This window comes from Phascolarctos cinereus, unplaced genomic scaffold (genome assembly GCF_003287225.1).
Source record: "Phascolarctos cinereus isolate Bilbo 61053 unplaced genomic scaffold, phaCin_HiC Scaffold_5;HRSCAF=322, whole genome shotgun sequence".
Taxonomy (NCBI): Eukaryota; Metazoa; Chordata; class Mammalia; order Diprotodontia; family Phascolarctidae; genus Phascolarctos; species Phascolarctos cinereus.
In genome coordinates, this window is record NW_027555958.1 from 3,339,431 (window position 1) to 3,357,321 (window position 17,891).

The window sequence follows — 17,891 nt, forward strand, 5'->3', positions numbered from 1 at the left end:
ACTGGATCTAGGTGTGACCCTGGAAGCCATGTTGTCGGACATCCTCATTTTACAGGTGAGGAAACTGAGGCTGCAGAAGGACTTGCCCAAAGCCAGATGGAGCAGAGCCACCATCTGAGCCATAGCCTCCGGCTCCAAACCCAATGGGCTGACTCAACTGGGGAGATTTCTGGTTCTAGAGGTGACCGAATGTCTTCCAGGTGACCGCAGACTCCTTAGAGGCGGGGGCCCTGCTTCCTTCATGGCTGCTCATTAGGGCCTCTCAAGCTGTAAAGAAGAAGGAATTTGTGCTGGCCCCCACCCCGGCCCCGCCTCCAGCCCCTGGCAGAGACCTCCTCTCCTTCCAGGCATGTGGTGCTACAAGCATAGTTTGTTGATTGCTCTTCTGACCTTCACACAAAACCAGTGAATGGCTCCTTTCCTCCCCTTGGGATAGAACAGAAGTGGGGGCTTCAAGTGCCCAGCCCCTCCTCCCTGCTGTTCCAGAGAATGTGCATTTTCTCAGGGTTGGGGGGGGGCTTTGCTCTGTGGAATTTTAGCATTGGCCATAGTGGGGGTGGGGAAAGTGGAGGAGACCAAGGGGTGCCTCCCACACCCCCGAACTTGTGTCCTCATTGGGTACCTACTATCCACAGGGCCTGTGGCAGCTGGACTGAACGAGGTGGAATGAATGGGGCAAAATGCAAGCTATGCCTTAGGTTGGAAAGCTCGAACACCAAATACCAGACAGATGAGGGAGGTAGAGGTGCTACGGTGACTCATGTGGGAAAGACATTGGGATTTTGGTGGATACCAGAGTGGGCTCTAGGCGCTGGAGAATCATGAAAGAACCAGAAGCTAAGGCAATCTTAGGCTAGGGGTCGGTCAGTGAAAACAGGATTGAGCTTGCCATCAGAAGCAGGCTCAGAGTCCTGGCTCAGTGTCAGAGCTGACGAGCCGCTGGGACTGGGCACCAACCCCCTCCGCCTCCTTTGGGTCTGTCAGGCCTCGGACATTCTGTGATTCTATGGCCTAACTTTGGTCAGAACTAGGGAGGTGAGAATCTTCTCTCCATAGGTCAGGCCGTATTGGAGTTTTTGTCCAGTTCTGGTGCTACCTTTTGGGAAGGCTACTGCCATGTGAGATCTAGACAGGGGAGGGTAACCAAGGAGGGCAGAGGCATCTCTCAGAAAGCACAGGATCAGTGGAAGGGACTGTGGCCATGGAACAGGGAGGAGGGAGGCCCAGTCATGGCCTCCCAGTGTTTGGAGGAGGGTCAGAGACCAAGGATTGGGAGGGACCTCAGAGGCCATTTCACAGATGAGGAAGCTGAGGCCCAGAAAGCCTCACTGACAGAATCATAGACAGGCACAAGAACATCTTGCTGTCAGGCAGGACATCTCTTGGCTTCTGTCTCACTTGGAGATGTGGGATTTTTTACTCCCCCTGAGCTGTCCCTGAACCAGAGCCACCAGCACCTTGTCCCCCTTGGGGGTCTTCTGCCAAAAGGATGCCCCAAACCTTGTCTTTGGGGAACGGGCAGTCTCAGAGTCAGCATGTGCTGGCTGGTGAACACTGGTGAACCATGACTGGATTTTGAACCATATGCTTACTAATTCTGTGACCATAGGCAAATCAAGCCATCCCTCTGCAAGCACCTATTAAATGCCTGTCACATTCCAGGCATCGAGCTTGGCACCAGGGACACAAAAGATAGCCCGAGCCTTGGTTTCCCCATCTGCAAAATGGAGAGAACAATTCCTTCCTCTCAAAGTAGTTGTGTGAATCAACTGAAGTCACTGCACACCTCAAGGAGACATAAGTGCCAGGATTAGTAGGAAGCCAAGGAACGTTATTCTGAGTCAAGGCTGCCAAGCCAGCCTGAAGTCACCCTTCTCAAGCACCCACGCTTAACAGCGCATATGGTGTGTAGGATCGGGTTTGCAGCACATGAGGTGGGATCTGGGAGAGCCCTCCCCTCTAGGACCCCCCAGCCCCCCCACCCCAGGCAAGGCACCCAAAAGACCAGAGGACAGAGAAGAAACCTCCCCTCGGGGGCTCTCCTTCCTCCTTCAGAGAGGAGAGGCTGGCTCACTGGATTTGGAATCAGAGAAACGGCTCCTGACTTTACCCGAGGACCTAAGACAGAGGCTCCAGAAGGGAGGAGACGCACAGAAGGAGGCTCGTGTTCCTGGCCATGATTGACTAAGAGCCCGCTGGTACAATCCAGTGTGAAGCAAGGGGGCTGTGGGATGAAAGCTGGGGCAGCAGCATTTCTGAGAGGAGCCCGGGGAAAGAGACGCACTGGCCTTGGTCCCAAGAACCTTTTCTTTCCTTCCTGACATGGCTAGAAGAGACGCAGCCCCCAGGCCCAGGTCCTGACCGGATTCATTCAGCCTGTGGTGGTGGGCGTCTTCCACATCCATGGGGAGGCATCCTTTCTGGGGGCCAGAGCCTCCCCACCTCTCAGATGAATACTTTATATGAATAATTATATAATTGTTGATAATTAATTAATATAATTATTAAGAATTGATAATACATTAATACTTTTGTATGGGAAAACCAAGGTCACCACTGACAAGTGAGCAGGCAGGGTACAGGGCCCCAGTGCTGCTGGGTTATCCTGGACCTTGGAGTCAAAGCTTGCTTAAGACTAAGATTGTCAACCTCTTTGGGCTAGCTAGGAAGCTGCAGGGGAAAGCTGATTTCTCTTACCACTGATGTCCCTTTCCTTGTATAGTCTGTGATACTGAGATGTCATTTAGACACATCACTTTTAAAATTCCTTTCTGGCATCTGTGGGTGCCTGGGGCTTCTGTCTCCCCCACCCCCACCTGGCATCCCCAAAGAACTGAATTTAGCACTTGGCTAGGAGATGGCTGGAAGCAGTTTACGTAGGAAGGTCATAAGTCACAGAGATGGAAGGACTCTGGGGGAATTACATGGCTTAAAAGAGGAAGTGCCAGCCTTGGAGTCAGGAAGGACTGGATCCTGCCTCAGACACTTATTAGCTGCGTGATCCTGCAGAAATGATCCACCTCTCAAAGTCAGCATGTTTCCACATCTATAAGATGTGGATATTCATAGTACCTGATACAGTCATTGTAAGGATCAAACAAAGTTATTATGCAAAGCAATTTGCAAACCTTTACGTTCTATAGCAGCGTGGGCTATAATTATTATGAGAGACGATCGAATCCAAAGTCCTCCTTCATTTGACAGATGAAGACACTGAGGCACTGAGTTGCGTTAACACTTCGTTTTTCTGTCTGTTTACCCTCTGACTTCATGGGTATGCTAATCATTAAATGGGTATGTGCTACCTGCCTTAAGCCTGCAAGAAGGCAGCATGCCCACTGTATAAATTATCCAAGGATGGAGTGCAATATCTGAATTGCCCACCAGGTGGCACTCCAGCCCAGTAGCCACCTTACTTCCTCTTTGGTGAATGTTTGGGATAATCTTAAAAGATTATTGGTATCTCCACTAGCCACCAGAGGGTGCTCAGTGGTTTGGTTCAACCCTGCTGGCCAAGTCCAGAATTAATTTAGAGGATAAAAATGGAACGTTGCTCAAAATATTGAAGTATAAAATCAATAGTTTGTATACAGCTCAAGAGCCCCAACCCCGGGCTCTTTTCTTTCTTCACAAACCTCTATATTCACAGATTCAAAGCCTAAGCATATTAAAATTACCTAATTTATTGAACATAACAAAATTGAAAAGAAGTGATTCAGGCATCCTGAGGTAGAGCCATCGTCTTCCAGCCACCTCCTAAACCACCTCCCACTTGCCCTTCCAGATCTTCCAGTATGGTGAAGGGATCCCCAGACCTCACGGATCTGTACAGCCTGAAACAAAATACAGAACAGATAAAATCTCTGCCCCAGGGCCTATAGTCCCATGCTCGGAATGACCCTGTTGCTCATACACTCAAGTCCCCACAAGGTGGTCCTAATCAAGCACTATGGTTGTCTCTCCTTTTGAGTGGGAGAGGGTTGTGTCTGGTAGTCTTGTGTGATGGCAGACCTGCACCGGGGTCAGAGAACTAGGGCTCTGCCACTTAGATTCAAAGACTGTTGCAACTGAGCACCAATTGGAGCCACTTCATTTAAAAGATGAGACTGAAAGTCAGAGTGGGGAAGAGCTTGCCTGAGGTCCTGGGAGGAGTTTGGGTGAAGGTGCCACTATCTACCTCAGACCTTCAACACACACCTCCACCCTTGCACTCCCCTGTTATGGGGGGTGAAGGTCAGTTAGGGATGGAAGGCGACGGAGTATCGTGATAGCTCAGATCTTGGCCCTCTTGGATTCCCTCTGTCTCCTGGCTCCCAGGCAGCATCAGGCTAGACAACGGACCATGCAAAAAACCCCAGGGAAATCCTGTTCCATTCCGTTCAACACATTTTGAAGTGACTTTAGTATTCTAGAAGTAAACCCTTGTCCGATGACCAAGGAGTGGGAGCATTGCTAGAGGAACTGAGTCACAGCCATCTCACCATTTTGGCTATGAATGAAACCAGAAGAAAGAAGGCTGTTTCAGCTACATGGAAGGGCAATGACTTGGAGGTACTTCTGGGAGAGGCGCTCCCTCCATCAAGCAGACACCTCCCTGTTTTATGCCTTATCTGTTGGTTTATTATTATTATTCTTATTATTGATGTCATTGAACAGGATTATTTCTGTTGTTACATCTTCCAAGGAATCCTGAATTTTATTCACATGTGGATGTGACACACCCTGTTGTAAAAAAGAAGTCTGTGAGGTGGCATTTTGTTCTATTTAACCAAATACTCCAAGACACTGGAGAGCCTCCTGGGAGAGATCTAGAACCATTACAAGGAATTCGGCTCGTCCACCCGCACCCTTGTTTGTCCTTTGTGTTCTAAGGGGACCGATGACATCACAAGGTGACTCTCGACTTCCTCGTGAATGGGATTTAAGGGAGGCCGAGCTGCACAGAGCCATCAGCCTCACTCTCTCTTCCAGAGTCATTGAAGTCAGTGGCAGGACAGAAGTCAGGATGACAGTGATGGCCTGTGATGCAGCGGACAACCAGGCATCTTCGATGTCTGACTGAGCTCTTAAGCGCTCTACAGAGTGGGCTTCTGCTGTCTTTGTGGCTGTTGGCACAAATTGTTCTCATTCAGCCATTTCTGCAGGAGAAGTCTCCACAGCCCCTCACTCACCAGTGTCAGCTACCCTCATCCTGGTTTAGCCTGTCTGCTGAGACGGTTTTACCAGGGTGTGACCTCTGAGCATGCTCCAGCTTCTTGGAGACACAGGTGAGAGCTAAAGGGAGATGAGTGGTCCTGAAGTTGGCTCAGCAAGCCCTCACATCAGAGGTGCTGCTAGTCTTCCCTTAACATTCTCATCCACACAGTAAAGACAAGTGGATGACAAATGCCCATTTCCCGAGTAGAGGGCACCATGCCCTCTGGAGCTTGTTCAATACTATGAGTACTTGGGACAGACGGGCTAGCCTGACAGAGTTGAACCCAGAGCAGAAAAAAGAGGATGAAAATAGAAGCTTCAAAGCTCTTTTATGAACCCTAAGTTTCCCATAACATCAAAGGCCTGTCTTTCCATAGAACATTTTACTGGCTTAGATACGTAGCCATGAGACCTGGGGTACCACTGCCTCTGAAAAGCTGAAGATGAGCCTCACATAGAGGGGCAAAGGGAAGGCACAGGGTGGGTGTGAGCAGGCTGCACCATCCCATAACCAGCAGGTGGGGAGGATGTCACCAGTGAATCGTGCATGGGAAATAGGGGATGAGCTTTTCACATGGCAGGGGGAAGGATGACTGGTGGATGGGGGGCTCCTTGTGATGTCGGGAGAATGGGAAGGAAGCCTCTGGGAACTTGAATGGAGTCCCCAGTGGACTTCTGAAGGACATGAATGAGTGGCACGGAATGGTCAGACTTCTGTTCGAGTCTCAGAGTCTGAAGATGGCAAAGAATAGTGCCGATTGTGGTGGATCTGAAGTAGGAAATGAGAAAGTCAACAAATATACCAGGCCCCCGGCTCCTGACTGATGGCTTTCCCTGGGGCACAGCGGTCAGGGCCACGTACAACAGCTCTGCGGTCAGTGGATGGGGATGAGCCCGGACCATCGAGGGAGCTTCAGTGAACTTGCTGGACCTTGTCTACTTCTCCCTCTGTCCTGCGCACCTCACCAGGACGCTTACAGAAGTGTGGCCGGGTGGACCGGGGGACGCCAGCCCGAAGGCAGTGACTGACATGCCTGCTCCTTCCCTTCTGGAATGCGGGGAGAGCTCTGAACTCTCCTCTCCCCTTGATCAGGAGACTGACAGGACTATCACAGGGGATGTCAACAGAGGATGGCCCTGTCAGATGTCTCCCCCACCCCAAGCCCGTGAGATCAGCCAGATTCTACCCTTGACAATTACTTCTGTTTTTGTTTGTTTGTTTTGTGAGGCAATCAAGGTTAAGTGACCTGCCCAGGGTCACACAGCTAGTAAGTGTCAAGTGTCTGAGGTTGATTTGAACTCAGATCCTCCTGACTCCAGGGCCGGTGTGCTATATACTGCGCCACTTAGCTGCCTTAATTGCTTCCTTTCTGCCCCATGGTAGGACAGGCAGTTGACCAGCAAGCTATGAGCCTTGAACCAAAGTTCCTTTTTGTGTGGGAATACTCCTGAAGCCAAGATCTGTTTCCAGTCATAGAGCGTGTCTGTGGGAGCCAAAGAGGAAAGAAGGGCAAATTATGCAGTTTGGGGGAACTGATGTAGGTAGGTGAAGGAGACGAGTCAGCAACCAGGAAAGCATTCTGGAAGGGGGGGGGTTGATGATGTTGCAGACTCAGAGGCATGCTGGTAAATGTTTAACAACAAGTTCTGGGGTGGGGCAGGGGTAGTTTAATGTGTAAATGTATTTCAGGTTGAAAGTGCTCTGCAAACCTTAGACCATCATATACACGCTAGCTGTTATGGGACAGAGACTGGTGTCCTCCCCAGAACTGACGGTGGCTGTGGACTTCTGGTCCCCCAGCTCATCTACGTGGCCTTCGCAGCTGAGCCACAAGCAATTCTCCTTCCCGGCAACCTTCTGGGGCTGGTGCTTCTCCTCTGATCTCATTCACGTCCCCACCGTGCATCTGATCCAGCTGTCCAAGCCGCGGCAGGGCTAACCAGTAATCTGTTTGCAGCCCAAAGATAAGATTCTGAGGGGAGACTTTTGTGTCCAATACAACTGGGAACTTCCTTACCCCCCTCCACGCCAGAGCATCTAAAGGAGGCCTTCTGTGGATCAAGCCTCTGACCCCACAGCTGATGTCCCCCTTCCCTGTCCCTCATCTTCTCTGTCTTCCAAGAAATAGGATGTGAATAATAATGTATGAATAATAAAATATTATAAATATATATTAAAATATATGAAAAATATATAAATAATAATAACCAAGCAGGGCCTAAGAGGAAACTGAAACGTTGATGTCTCTTCCAAAAACATGAGTGACCTGGGTCTGTTAAAGCTGGGAAGATAGGTCCTGCACTGGCTTCCCCTCCCGCACTTCAGCCAGACGGGCCTATTTGCTGCTCTGCCTTCAGCATGCCATCTCCGCTCTCCGGGCCTTCACAGGGGTTTGGCCTCCTACTCAGAATGCTTCCCCTCTTCACCTTGGCCATTTAGAATCCCTAGGCTGCCTCAAGCCCTTCCTCCTCTCTGAGGCCTTTCCTGACTGTCCTGGTTGCTAGTGACTATCACAACGAGGTGTCTCCCCACTAGAACGGATCCTTCTTGAGGGCACAGACTTCCATCTTTGTGTCCTCTGCACATTGCAGGTGCCTGGCAAACAGCTGGCACTTAATAGATGCTTGATGATTGGTCGAATGGAAGGCGACCACCCTCCCTGTGGTCTTGGTCATTCGATTTGGGAAGGACAAGACACGGCCTTCCGGTCTGACTCTTCCCGGAACACCAGAGGGTCCCGGAGGAGAGAGAGGAGGTGCCAGGGGGCAAACGCCCAAGGTCTCTCTGGGGCCCGGGGCGCCGTCGGCGGAAGGATCAGCTCGCAGGCCTCGAGCGATGGCACGGCGGGCTAAATTGGGAAGAGATTTTCTCTGGCTGAGTAATTTGTTTGATAATATTCCGCAGGAGAGGAGAGGAAAAAAGACCAGTCCCATTTTCAGAGAGTTTATTAAAGCGCTCGAGGTGGCTCTTTTCGTAGCTGGGACTGCATGGTATACACCGTTTCTAATTTTAGGAGCCGGGTTGCCATGGCAACGGGATGTATTTTTTGTTAAATATAGCAGCTGTTTCAGCTTGGCTCCCCCCACCCCCAAAATGTCCTTCTGGACAAGGAACGCGTTCTGTCTTCTGAGAGCCCTTTGGATATTATGTGTAAATGAAGAGGAATGAAATAGACTCAGAGCTTGGCCAGAAGCTAGAACAACCCAGGATTGCTAACGGTCTCTCTCGCAGTGAGATTCATGCTGTTTCTGGAAGGCGACAGAAACCCTTTCGGGGAGGGCAGCTGCTCCAGGCAGAGGCTGGACCGTGGAACGCCGGGGCTGGGGTCTGTTTGAATCGCGACTCTGTTCCTGCGCAGCTTTGGCTATGTCACTCCGGCCCTTCAGGACGTAGTGTCCTCACCTGGACTAGACTACAGCCGTAAACCTGGGACTCTAAGACTCTGTGGCCTTGGACAAGTCCCTTCCTCTGGGACGTGAGGACGGCAGCTGGGGTGTGGTGGTTAGCCTCAGAGCCAGGTTCCATCGCTGACCAATGCTAGCTGGGCCGGTGAACCTCGGAGGTCCCTGGAGAGTGCCCAACACTAGAGTTTGCCGAGAAGGCACTAGTCTACACTGCACAGAGTTCCCTTACTTGGGACTCCCCTATGTTAGTGAAATAACAACAGGCCTGCTCCCTCCCTTCAGACATTAAACTAAACTTCTTCCTTACTAATGTGTGACCTTGACCAAGTCCCTCTTCTGTGAAATACGAGAGTGGGACCAGTAGGCTTCTGCAGCCACTTCCAGCTCTGAAGCCTGTGAGGACAAGAGTTCAGAGACAAAGAGGGTGGGTGAGGGGGCAGGGTCCTCTGAAAGCCTGTACAGAACCCCACAGCCATCCTCGATCTGCCCTGGACTGCTGCTCTGCCGATGCAGGCGAGTCTCCAACGAACAGCAGGCCACTGGAGAGTTCTTAGAAGGCGTAAAAAGTCATCATCTATATTTTAACAGGGGAAGGATGAGGTCGCTGAGGATTGATCTTCTGGTGTCTGCCGGAGCCAAAGGGGAGGGGGGCTTGGGAAGGGAGGACAGGGTGGGGAGCAGGATGCGGCTGTCGGCCCCATGGGCCTCTCACCGGGCCATGGCGTGGAGCAAAGCTATAAATATCTCGAGGTGAGTGCATTAGGTCACTAAGGCTGGACCCCAGATCAATGCCCCCACAGGGCGTTCCAGTCCTCCTAATCCTACCAATGGGGGGTAGCAGGCTGGCCAGTCTCACAGAGCAGTACCCCTCCCGCCCTTCCAAGAACGTGTATTCTCATGGAAAGAACAAGTCCAATTGTTCTGGGTTTGTGATAAGGGTGATCTTGGCTGAATTAAAAAAAAAACCCAACATTTCCCCTCATTTTTAATCATGTGTGACTCTTGGTGACCGCATTTACAGCTTCCTTGGCAAAGATATTGGAGGGGTTGCCATTTCCTTTTTTACAGATGAGGAAACTGAGGCAAACAGGGTGGAGTCATGGTGTCTGAGGCTGGATTTGGACTCAGGAAGATGAGTCTTCTTGATTCCAAGTCCAGCACTCTATCCATTGTGCCACCTAGCTGCTTCTTTAAAAGCACGTTTGGCTCTGAATTAGCCATCCTGATGGAAGTGACAAAGCCCCAGAGAGGAAGCAGGGAGACAGAGGGAAAGTGCCCACACAGACAGCTCTGATGTTTACTGCTTTGAGATGTTTCACAGACCTCAAGTGATTGTGAGGGAAATGAGCTGGAGGTGGAAAGTAACTCAGCACCCAGCTGTGGGTTGTTTTCTTGGCAGTGTTTCTGACACACAGTGGGTGCTTTAAAAATGCCCTTTGCTGGGACGTGACTTGTCTGTTGTAGAATCATGGAGCTGAAGAAACCTCTGAGGGCATCTTAACTAAGCACGAGAGGCCCTGGGTTCAAAGGCCACCTCAGCCCCTCCATTCCTCGGGAGCACGGGGAAATGCTTCCTTTCCCTGATGTCCTCGAAGACACTGACCATGCGACTTCTGACCTAAGGTTAGGAGCCTTACGGGGCACCTCCAGGTAGTCACCTTCCCACTGCCCCCAGGCAGGCAATGATGAACATTTATTAAGCTCCTACTGTGTGCAAGGCACTGTGCTAAGGGCTGGGTATATGAAGAAAGGGACAAGGCAGTCTCTGCTCTCTGGGAGATTCCAAGTGTGTGCATGCATGTGTGTTTGTGCATGTGTGTGTGTGTGTGTGTGTGTGTGTGTGTGTGGACAACATGCAAACAAGTTGCATATGGTATAAATGGAGGGAGGGAGGGAAGAGGGAAGGCATTAGAATTGAGGGGAATCAGGAAAGGCTTCCTGGAGAAGGTGGGATTTTAGCTGGGACCTGAAGGAAGGAAAACCAGGGGCCAGAGATGAGGAGCATTCCAGGCACTGAGGGACAGGCCCTGAAAATGCCTGGAGTTGGGGGAGGGAGGGCCCTGAGCAAAGAAAAGTGTTGGATCTGGGGGGAAGGGGAGCAAGGAGGAATATGGTGTGAGAAGGCTGGAAAGGTTGGGATGGGCCAGCTTATAAGGGGCCTTGAACATTGAACCAAAGACTTCCTGTTTAGTCCTGGAGGTGATGGGAACCCCTGGGGTTTATTGAGTGGGAGAGGAGCCTGGTCAGACCAGTACTTGAGGAAGGTCCCTTTGAAAGCCGAGTCAAGGCTGGACTGCAATTGGGAGAGACTGACCCTCCAATAGTCCAGGTGGGAGGTGATGAGGGCCTGCCCCTAGTCGGGGGAGGGGTGCATGGTGTTGGAGGGGAGAGGGGACATCTGTGAGAGATATTGCAAAGACAGAACGGATGGGTGCTGGCAAGATATAGGGGGTACAGGTGAGGAGCTGAGGATGACACACCCCTCGGTATGAGCCTGGATGCCTGGGAGGATGACGGTGCCCTCAACGGTAACAGGGAAGTCACAAAGAGGGGAGGATTTCTCTGGGAAAGGACACATTGAATTGAAGATGGAGGCGTATGGAGATATGAGCCTGGAGGTCAGCAGAGCGGTTAGGCTGGGAGTGGGGATCTGAGAATGATCAGCATGGAAGTGGTCACTGGAACCAGAGGAGCTGAAGGGATCACCAAACAAGATAGTCTAGAAGACTGGCTTTTCGAAGGATCCCGCTGGTACCCAGCACAGTGCCCGGCACAACAGTAGGTGATTAATAAATGCTCCAATGCATCTGCTGGCCCAGGGTGATTGATTAAAAATGATGGTTAACCCACAAACGGTTTTGAAAGGTCTTTGAAAGGCCCTGCTCCTTTACAGAAAGTGCTTCCCTCCCCACCCACGAATGCCTGGCTTAGAAGCACACTTAGGAGCCCAGGAGTGGGCTTACGTTCCCTGCTCCCCACAACCAGCCAGGCAGTGAGAGGCATCGGGAGGTGGAAGCAGGCCCCAGCGCACCCTGGGCAATAAGCCAAGCAGATTATGGACTCCCAGAGGATTTTAGGGCTCCCCACTTGTCTGGTAGGGCTGTGGTGGGGGTCCATGCTTCCCCCTGTGTCCAGGGATTTCTGGCTGCTGCAGCCTCACTCCATCCACACCAAGCCTGACTGAATGTCCTAGCTTTTCTGATTCTCCTCGTCTGCTTTTCCAGACACCTGGAACATTCTGTCCTTCCTTGGAGAGCAGGATGTAAAAGGCACACACAGTCCCCTTAGACATTCTTCACATGAGCTCATTCCCGGTTCCTGTTCTGTTCCTTAATCTTTTGAATGGTTTGGGTTGGTGGGGGAGGGGTGGAGGTGGCAGGGGAGGAGGGGAGGAGGGGAGGAGGAGATGGGGAGGAGGGAAACCAGGCAGGGTTTGCTTTTTTCTTCCTCATTATTGAGGGGTGTGTGTGTGTATGTGTGTGTGCATGTGTGTGTGTGTGTGTGTGTGTGTGTGTGTGTGTGTGTGTGTGTGCACTAGTGCACCTGCGCTTGCTGTTACAGTTGCTCTTTCCTGGGGCAGCTCTGATGTTTTTCCTAGAGACTCAGCCATTCTTTGCCCATGTTAACCACCCTCTTGACGGCCTTGCCCTTGAACAAGTCCGCCTTGCTGTCAAACATCACCTGCCTTCTCTGCTGTAGCTATTTGGGAGATTATGAATTGTAAGGTGTTTTTAGCCAGGGTTTGAGTATAGGAATAAATGACAAACGCTGTCACCAAGCTGGGGTGGGGGGCATTGGTCCAGCCTCAGAGTCATCACAATTCTAGAGCTGAGGGCCATCTGGTCCAAATCATACTCCAAAGGAATACCCATTGTAATCTGCCTTGTAAATGGCCATCTAAGCTGTGCTTGAAGTCCTGTGGTAGGCCCCTGTGCTTCTGGGCAATTCTAATTGTTAGGGAGTTTCCTTTTGCTTCTTTGCTTCTTTGCAATCCCAGGCTGCTTTAGCCAACCTTCACTCATGAACCAAGAGGCAAAGTTGCCATCACTTTCCACGTTCAAAGTTTCCACTGTCCCTGTCTCTAACAGCTGCAATAATAATGAAAAGAGACATGATACAAAGTGGCCTGGACCCAGAGGGAGGAGAACCTAATTTAGAATTCCAACTGTGATAATTACTAATGGGGTGTTGTGATCAGGCCTCTAAGCCTTGGTTTCTTTGTCTCTGTGTAGCATCTAGGGTACCCCTACCTCTGACACATTGGCCCCTCAGAAGAATTATGCTGCATATAAGGCACTTTGTGGGTCACAGCCCCTCAAAACCATAGCTTACAAGCTTCTGCCAATGTACTTACTTACTTTTAATAGGTGACCAGAAGACCCCATAGGTTCAAAATAAAAGTACTTAATGCATAAGCATAGTAAGAAAAATACCAATGCCCTCCACCCCCCAACATGGCAATCCTCTCCCACAAATATATTGCATCAATAGGGAGAGTGAACATAGCCAGGGGATATATGTGGAGAGACACATGGTGGCAGCCCACTTGGCCAGGCCACCACTCATGGAAGGGCACCCATGGAGGAAACGTGTGGCCATGTGGGAACAATGTGGAGGAGACAGGAAGGAGGCTGCATGTGATGGCCCTGGGGGTCATGACAGCTCTGCGTCTCTGATCCCACATGGAGGCAATGTGTCTGCAGCATGGAAGCCATGTTGGGTTGGTCTTAAGGAGAAATGATGGTACTTTTCTGGCCGGACCTGCAGCCCCTGCCGATGCCAATCTGTTTCCAGGTCACTGTTGGGCAGGGCACAGATTTGCTGACCCTCCTTGGTATCAGTTGGGGTCCTCAGCAGAGATGCTGCCCTTTCCCCATTAGAAGGGGAAGGAACGGCTGCCTCTTTGAGCTTGAAGCCCAGAGCCTTGAACTTCAGTTCTTTTCTTGTGAAATCAGGCCATTCATACGCCTGGCCCTCAGACATGAGCAGAGGGATCCCTGCAAGCCCAGAATCACAGCTGTGGGTGGCTTTCCCCCCAGGAGGGATGTCTTCACCTCCAGTCTCAGCAGGCCCTGACAGTCTACAATAGAAGCACAGCCAGGGGTGGTAAAGAGCACATGGACGAGCTCCCTCCTTTGGCAGAGAAGGCAACTGAGTTTGAGAGAATTAAGGGACCAGGGGCCAGTCCCATAAATGGGCCATGATGAGGAAGCTGGACTTGAGCCTGGGTCTTCTGCTCAGGGCCCTTCCCACTGCAGCCCAAGGCCTCAAGGACCAGCTGGCCACCTTGCTTTTTGAGGGCTCCGAGGTGCAGCCCCAGGTGGTCTTAGCATCTCCTCCCACCCTCGGACACCTACCTCCATCCTCCAGCAGCTTCCCTCTCACACCATCCTCAGAGAACAAAAATCTGCATGTCAAGGGGGGCAGGTGTCCTGGACCTGGGATCTGGCAGGCTGACATTTTGTTACTCTTGTTGTATATTCTTATAACTGCATTTACAGGTAATAGCTTTCTTTTGGAATCCTGTGTGCTTAATTTCATGCACTGACAAACCTGATTCTGGGAGGAGGTGCATAGACTTCACCATGCTCCCTACCCAAGGGGTCCAGACCACGCTGAAGAGGTCAAGAACCCCCAAATCTGGGGGAAGCGCATGGGAGGGCTCTGTGCTGGCAGCCAGGAGATTCTGGGATCTACCAGAAGTTGGTCGTGTGGCCTTGGCCAAGTCACATTCCCTCTTTCCTCCTTTGTCAAGTAAGGAAGTTGAACCAAATGACCTCCCCGGTCCCTCCTGTTCTAAAAGTTCATAATCCAACGATTCCGAGTCCCTTTGAGTTCTAACATTCAATTGTTCTGATTCTAGAGCTGAGCAAAGAGGCTCCAGACTGGAGTTAGACAGCTTGGCATTGTCCCAAAGATTTGTTGTGTAAGGGGGAGCAAATCACTTAACCATAATACTAATGATATCTAGCATCTCTATAGCCATTAAGGTTTGCAAAACACTTTACAAATGGTATCTCGTTTGATCCTCATGAAAACTCTGGGAAACAGGTGCTATTTTTATCCTCATTGTACATATGAAGAAACTGAGGCAGTAGAGGCTAAGTGACTTGGCCAGGATCGCCCAGCTAGAAGTATCAGGGGCAGGATTAGAATTCTGGTCTTCTCTTGTGTTGGTATGGTAGAGAGTGTAATGGACAGAGCATGGGAGGTTAGAAGGCCTGTGATGAAAGTCTGACCTCATTGCTCATAATCCATGAGAGCTTGGGTAAGGCATTCCATGTCTTTGGGCCTCCAGATGAGAGGGTTGGGTCACATTTCCTCTTCACTTTCCTCATTCGTCAGTTAAGTGACCTCAGAGGCTCTTTCAAACTCTGCTTCTGTGATGCCATCACGCATCACGCCAAGCCTCCTGCTCAATGTTCCTCTTTCCATGACATTGTATAGGGGCAGGTGGTGAAGGAGAGATGTCATGGAAAATTGTGATAATACCAGTATTTCTTGTGCCTTTCTCTTTTCAGGTTTCATTGACGGCTTTTATTTCTACTTTGAGTGCATTTTCAAATCTCTCTCTCCCTTTTCCTGTGCTGTGTCATCCTTTGTAACAAGGAACAAAAAGGGAGAATAAAAAGTGGTCTAGAAAAGCCCAGTGACACATCACTGGATCTGACAGGGTATTCAATGTTCCTTACCCAGAGGCCCCCACCTCTTTTTTATTTCCCAGAAGATTTTCTCCTGGGATCGGAGGCAGGGCAATGAGAAAACTGGAGGAATCCAGAAACAGAATGGGCTGCTCCAGGAGGGAGAGGCTTCCCCCTTGTTGGAGGCAACTCAGTGGAACAGTGGCTATAGCACTGGGCCTGGAGGCAGGAAGGGGCGCCGAACAGCAGGTAGTGCCAGGCGTCATGTCTTCCAAGGAATCTTGGACAATCTTAACATGTCAGCGAGAGATACCTCATTGCACATGTACCAGGAAAATGGCATTTGTTCTGCTGCATCCGTTGTTGGCAAACAGCAAGCCCAATGGGATCTTTGGTCCACCGGCTCTCAAAGTAAGTTGGGAGATGGCAAAGACGCAGTGCATGGGTGAGGATCGCTGTCAAACGTTGGCTGGCCCCATCCTCCCACCATCATCAAAGGGCGCTGGACAGGTATACAGATGACTCTCACGTAAAGACTTTGTGTAGATGGGAGATTAGATAGTAGGTCAATAGTTAACTGACATTTTCTCCAATATCTTATGGATTTTGGAGTCATTCAATTGTAAGATTTTCCCCAAGGCTTTGATGTCTTCCTTCCCTTTGGACGCCTAGATTCCTTCACCTTTATATTGCCTCCAGCAGGAACCCCTCTCTCTATACTGGGTCCTTCTGACGGCTTTTCCATCTTGTTTCTTTTAGGGACCTTTCTACTTCCTCCGTAATCATCTGAGGGACTGTGACGTTAGGACCCAAGTGTGGTGAGTTCACTGTCCTTGATGGAGAAAACGGATCGTTGCCACAATTTTTGCCTATCTTTTCCACTTTTCTTCTGTTTGGGTCCTCGCTTCCTTTTCCTCCTTGGGTGCCCTTGGGGTGCCTATGCTTAGTTGAGTATCCTGACAAGTTTACTCGTCTAATCCTACCCTCCCCCGCTTCTCTGTTTTATGAGATCATTCTGCACATAACTGTCCATCACCCTCCTTGGTAAGATTTTCTGTACAAGTTTGCATTCTAGCCCGCAGCTGCCTTTGGAAGCCATCTCTCCTGATCTGACAAGTGAGTCAAATGCTCGCTCTTTTGTCTCCTTATGGCAATTAATTTCTGTGATTACTTTACATTGGCTTGACTTCTGGATAAGATCTGGAGAGTTGGAGTAGATGTCATTTTCATTATCCATTTCCCTCAGAGCAGACTCTAAGGATCTCGGGCATCTGCTGGCAAGAGGAAGGGATGATGAGGCAGCAAGATGGTCTCTCAACCAGCCTGTGTCATTTACTGGCCTCAGGCGCCTCCCTGGAGGGGGGCTGGGTGAGGTCTGGAGGGACCCTGGCTCGGAGGGGCCAGAGGCTCACAGGGTCTGGAGCACCTGGATGAGCCACATCAAGCTGGACTTCAGCACGAGGGCTCCTCAGACCCCTCTGCTGACCCCAACCAGGAATGCTTCCTGATGTCTCCTTCCTGGAAGGCAGTCGATTTGGGAGAGGCTGGGCACCCATACTGTGAAGAACCTTCCTTCATCTGGACCCTCCCTCAGTCCCTCACTCAGGGGAGAGTGTTCTGTAGCCTAGGGGTTCATTAGGAGCCAGTCCCATCTGGTTCCCTGGAGGCCAGCTGGGCAGGGCAGGCTAGGGACCATCCACAGGGCTATGGCGTGGCTTCTCCAAAGGAGCTGGCATTCAGCATCACCACAGACCAAGTGCGCAGGCTGCCATGGTGTGAGGGGAAGAGCCTTCCATCAAGGGGAGGATTCTGACCCTGGCTTGCTGATCTGCAGTGGGGCCTTCTCTTTCTGGACTGTAGGTCCCTCCTCAGTCAAAGGCGTGATGCTCTCCAAAGACCCTGAAGCTCTAAGTGCTATGGCTTAGAAAGTAGTCAAATGTGAGCTGTGTGTGAGCATTCCCATATAGCAGATGAAAAAACTGACCTTACAGGAGACTACAGGAGCTTAAATGACTTGTGTAAGGTCACACTACCACCAGTCTCTGATTCCAAACTCAGTGGTGCTTCTTCTATCACCAGGAGTGCTCTTTCCTTTCAGGTCAACTCCTTGCTTGCGTCATGGACATCAGAATGATATTGTGCATTAGGATGTAATTTTTATTTCAACATCAAAAGATCATAGGATAGTAGAACCTCAGAGCTGGAAGGGATCCCTGAGGTCTTCAATTCCAATTCATACCAGAGCAAGAAGCTTCTTTAGAGGTCCCCAAGATGTGGATCCAGCCTTCAGGAATGGGGAGCCCATGCCAGTGTGGCTCTTGGTATCACCAAGTTTCTACTTGCATTATGCTCAAAACATGTTTGTTGATGGACTGGGGTGTGTCTCCAAAGACATTCAAAGAGAATTTCATAGATCAAATCCAGTTAGCCTTTGAGTTAGCATGAAAGAGAAGATGCATTCCTATTTTTAAAAATTGACGTCAGTAAATAGAGCTCAGTATTTTAGGGCAGAATGGAGATTGATATTGGGATCCAACCTTATTGACTACTGGCCATTGGAGATGGAGTTGTTTTTATCAGCAGGAATTCATTGTCAGGTGGTTCCAAACAAAACTCTCGAAAAGGAATACACATTTCTTGAGTGTGCTA

The 17,891-nt window shown here is 50.4% G+C and overlaps 1 long non-coding RNA gene across 1 annotated transcript; it reads right to left on the reverse strand.

Annotated features, from left to right (window-relative positions):
* Window positions 1–3,667: 3,667 nt before the first annotated feature.
* LOC144457882 (uncharacterized) lies at window positions 3,668–14,380 on the reverse strand. Its single transcript, XR_013487475.1, has 2 exons — window positions 13,959–14,380; window positions 3,668–3,833 (listed from the first exon to the last, which is right to left on the reverse strand). It is a non-coding gene; the product is annotated as an uncharacterized LOC144457882 (long non-coding RNA).
* Window positions 14,381–17,891: the final 3,511 nt, after the last annotated feature.